The sequence below is a fragment of the Benincasa hispida genome, chromosome 12 (assembly GCF_027475165.1).
Source record: "Benincasa hispida cultivar pf3 chromosome 12, pf3_genome.v1.1, whole genome shotgun sequence".
NCBI classification, from domain to species: Eukaryota; Viridiplantae; Streptophyta; class Magnoliopsida; order Cucurbitales; family Cucurbitaceae; genus Benincasa; species Benincasa hispida.
The window spans coordinates 47033068-47038117 of NC_143489.1; the positions used below are offsets into that span (position 1 = coordinate 47033068).

At 40.3% G+C, this 5050-nt stretch overlaps 2 pseudogenes; both read right to left on the bottom strand.

The window, feature by feature from the left end:
* Positions 1–623: 623 nt before the first annotated feature.
* On the bottom strand, positions 624–1284 carry LOC150032028 (uncharacterized; annotated as a pseudogene).
* Positions 1285–1766: 482 nt separating this feature from the next.
* LOC150032029 (uncharacterized) lies at positions 1767–2565 on the bottom strand (annotated as a pseudogene).
* Positions 2566–5050: the final 2485 nt, after the last annotated feature.

The window sequence follows — 5050 nt, forward strand, 5'->3', positions numbered from 1 at the left end:
CCACTCAAACTTAGCATTCTTCCTTGTCAAAGCTGTGAAGGGTAATGCTAATCATGAGAAATCCTCAACAAACGTCTGTAGTATCCGGTCAGGCCTAGGAAACTACGTACCTCTATTGCACTAGTTGGTCTCTCCCAGTTGACAATAGCTTCCACTTTTTGCGGATCAACACTAACTCTATCCACTGAAACTACATGCCCTAAGAATACTACCTGTTTCAACCAGAACTCACATTTGCTGAACTTAGCATACAACTGTTTATCACATAATGTCTGTAGAACAATCCTCAGATGTTCCTTATGGGCTTTCCTTTCAATTGAGTAAACTAGTATTTCATCGATGAATACTATCACAAACTGATCTAAGTACTGATGAAATATCCTATTCATGAGGTCCATGAAAACTACTGGCGCATTCGTTAAACCGAATGGCATCACTAAAAACTCATAGTGCCCATACCTCGTCCTGAATGTTGTCTTAGGAATATCTGATTCCCTAACCTTTAACTAGTGGTATCCTGACCTCAAATCAATCTTAGAGAACATTGTTGCTCCCCTTAACTGGTCAAACAAGTCATCAATGCATGGTAGAGGATACTTGTTACGTATCGTGACCTTGTTTAACTACCTGTAATCAGTGCATAATCTGAGGGTACCATCTTTCTTCTTCACGAATAACACTGAAGCTCCCCAAGGTGATACACTAGGCCTGATGTATCCCTTGTCAACTATTGTAACTGCATCTTCAGCTCCTCAAGCTTGCTCGGAGCCATTCTGTATGGCGACTGTGAAATAGGTGTTGTTCCTGTTAACAATTATATAATGAACTCCACCTCTCTATCAAGTGGCAAACCTGATAGATCAGCTAGAAAAACATCAAGAAATTCGTGCACTCTAGGAACATCTTCTGGTTTCATCTTTTCTTCCTGCACCTCTACTACGTGTGCAAGAAACGCTGTGCAACCCTTTTTCAACAACTTCTTAGCTTTCAGAGCTGAAATCAAACTCGTAGGAATAATCTTCCTCTCACCCCTAAAAACCACTTCAGCCAAACCAGGTTTCCTAAAAGTCACTTCCTTCCTATGGCAATCAATAGAAGCATAGTGAGTGAATAAGAAATCCATTCCCAAAATTACATCCAACGCCTACAACTCTAGTGGAAGAGATCAACTATCATACCTAGACCTTCTACTAAAACCTCACAATCACATAGCACTTCATCCACTAGTAAAACGTCACCAACTGGAGTGTATATAACTAACCCCTCAGATAAAGGCTCTAGCATCCTATTCAGCTTAGTTAGAAACATACTAGAAACAAAGGAATGTGTAGCACCTGGATCTAATAAAACACGTGCAGGTACATTACAAATAAAAACCGTACGAGTAATCACGTCTGGTGCATCTTCCGCTTCCTGTTGAGTCATAGCGTAGACTGTTCCCTGCTGCCTAGGTCTCCCCACAACTCCCTTCTGCTTTGCACCGCTGGTGCCCTCTCCTGCAGTCGCTAAGACTCTTGGCTGCTCAATTGTGTGGGACTCAATGCCCTGGTCCCTCTAAACTGCTGCTCTCAGCTGTGGACAGTCTCTCTAAAAATGCCCTGGCTGTACACACCGGCACCAATAAGACTCCATCCGCGGTCTTGCTATTGAACTAGTAGACTGACTGGGTGCTCTCTGGCTTTGCCTCTGATAGGCACTACCTGAACTCATCTGCCTCAATGACTGGCCACCAGACCGACACTTAAAATCTTGATGGCCTGAAAAATTCACTCCAGGTGTGAACCTCTGCTGCTCACAACCTCAGAAACCACTAGCTGTTGAAGCGCCACGACTAGGCTCCACTACTGACTTCTCCTCTATTATACTCTGCTCCACACGTAGGGTAGTCTCTACTAACTAAGAAAAATCCGTCCACTTAGCAATAACTGTAACCGGGGTACATATCTCAAAACGCAGCCCTCTTTCAAACATTCGACACCTGTCACTCTCAGATGCCACAATCACATCAGCATACCGTGAAAGCTCGGTATACTTTCTCTCATACTCAGCCACTAAAAGTGACCCTTGCTTCAGCCCCAGGAACTCATCTCTCTTTGTCTCACAGTATGTGCTGGGATAATACTTGTCTTTGAATATGCCTCTAAAAGTCTGCAAGTCTAACGTACGTGCATCACTGCGCCTGGCTAATATGGATTTCCACCATCCCTCTGCCTCATTCTGCAGCAGGAATGTGGCCAATCTTACTTTTCGCTCCTCAGGACGGCTCATCACATCGAAGCATTTCTCAAGCATATTTAACCAAACCTCAGCGTCAGCTGGATCTGTGGAACCCTCAAACACTGTGGCTCCTAATTTCTTCAGTCGTTATATGCCATACATCTTTTCCAGATCACTTGGCCCTGCTCTTTCTGGCCTACCAACCTCCTATGCAAATCTAAAAAACTGCTCGTTTCCTACTCCAGTCTGAACTCTCGAGGTACTGGTTCCTCTTTCAGATTGACCTTGGGCAGGATCCTGCGTCCCATCCTGATTCTGCCTACGTCGTTTGCTGGTACATGGTGGCATGACTCCTATAACATATCAACACATCAAACATGTTATAGATACTTAACTAAGATGCATGATACTAAACTTCTACCCATATTCTAGTCCTGATTGGACTCATTCTTATTCATACTTGGACCATACTATGCAAGTTCTATCTGAACAGACTGAACGTCTAACTATTTACTTCCTAGAATCTTCTAAGCACTAACTGCTCTGTCTCATTTCCCATGGAGCTAACCGCTCTGATACTAAGTTGTCACACACTCTCCCAAACTACCTGCTAGCTTAGTCAGGGAGATAGTGTGAAGCCAACCGACATCGTCCTCCTCTAACGATACCTATTGATCCTGCTAAATCGTTGAACCTGATAAACATACTAATCTTAGATATAAAATACTTTACATGTAACACAACACAGCAGAATCCCTAAAAACCTTTAGACACAAATGAAGTGTAGTCCTGACATAACTCGATTTGGAAAATAACCTGATAGAGATATCACAACCAAAAACACATCCAACTGGGGTTTACACAACCACGACATCTATTGCTTACACAACCATAAACTATCCAGTTCTTACAAAGACATTTACAATATAAACAGACACAATGTACAACTCCAACACGTATGAAGCTTGATCTGGAAGCTTTTAGGAGAAAAACAGACTTTGGCAGTTATCAAGCACCGGGAGCTCGATCTCTACTTGAAAAGTGGGAAATTTTTTTGAAAGAGTGAGCTACGAAGCCCAGTGAGTGACTAAATTTAAAACTGTAAATCCACAAATCAGAACACGTGATAAACCTTTAAACGTATAAATCTGTTCAATCAAAGCGTTAAACATAAATGTGTAATGCTAAAAGCTTTCTCAAATGTTCCGCAAGTACGTCATTAAAATCTAGCAAGGCATATCAAGTATATAAAACATTTTAACTAACATGACAAATCAACGTTGTGTAGGGCACGCCCAGTATAACCAACGTTTACAAGCTCTACGAGGTAGTGGGGCCCGCCCAGCACTCCTATCGTCTTTGTCGTAGTGGGGCCCGCACAGAACTCCCGACAGCATCGTTGTCACGGAGTACACTCAACGTTGACAGCGGAATATAACCTGTGTGCACACGGTACCATATAGCCTCGGGCTCAATATCTCAGTCATGTAGTCAATAAAAGTCTCAGAAAACCACATGAAAACATTAAATCATGCCTGCTTATCTTTATCTTTCGTAAAACTCAAGCTTACTCGGCTTGCTCATGAAAAACTAAAAATCTTTAAACAGTACTCGCTAATACATACTTTACCTTAAATGGCATCATTTCAACTACTTTACAGGAAGTCAATAATCACGTGCTCGTATATAAACCTCATTAGAAGATCTAAGCTCAAAACTTATGCTTGAAACCATTCATAGAAATCATGTATCATTCATAAGTTGATATTCAAGCATGTAAACCATTTACGCATAAATTACAGTTTAGAAGTCATTTTTGAAATTTGTTTTGTCACTCATAGTCTTGGCTAGTTCCCTGGTCTGTAGACTCGACCTATTTCCTCTTGGCCTGTCAAACAATCGAAACCGAGCATCAGAACTATAAATCGTCTTGTCTTTCCATGCTCATGAATTTTAAATTCTAGAAATAAAATCACACTTCACATTTTCTTCCTAGATTTTCTAGATTCAATACCGTAACTTCTAACACTCACAACTTCCTCAATACTTGACCAAAATTAATGTACTATATATCAAACTCTTCATTTTGGAACCCTCTAAAACATACCTAAAGGAATATTTTTGGCTCACGAATTCTTCATGAAATTTATAGGAAATTGAATAAGATTTCGAACCATACCCAATTGAGCTTCTAATCCAACTTATGTACCCCTGAATGTTCGAAAAATCAGAGAAAAGCAGAGATCCTTCCGATTTGCCCGAAAATTCTGTGATCTGTTTTCCTTTTCAAAAACCGTTAACTTAACATTAGATTTAGCTCAAGTTCCTACATGAAATTTGTTAGAAAATAGATTAACTTTCAAGAAAGTCAGGCCTCAACTCTTAGTTCTTCTTGTGTAGCTCAAACCGACTTAAAAACTAGAGATAGGTAGGTTGAACCCAAATTCTTCCATGGTTGCACTTGCATGAGCTTTTCCTCCTTTCTTCAACCTCCAACCAACAACTTCTTCTTCCTCTTCCTTCACTCTCTCTCTCGAAATTCTCTGAAAATATAATGGGAAATGATGGAGAAATGGGCTGAAATGAGTGGCTTCACATTTTAAACGCTAAGCACCGAAAGGGGGTTCCAATTTCTTTCATTTTCTTTTTTTCCCCCTTTTTCCCTTTTCTTTTCTTTTCTTTTCTTTTCTTTTTCTTTATTCCCTTTCTTTTCTTTTTTTTATTTATAAATTCCAAAATTATTAAAGACAACTTCAACCAAAAGCTTTGCCATTTTCTTCAACAATGGAACAACAATAACTAAAATCCAACATCCTATAATGTTTAACAAGAG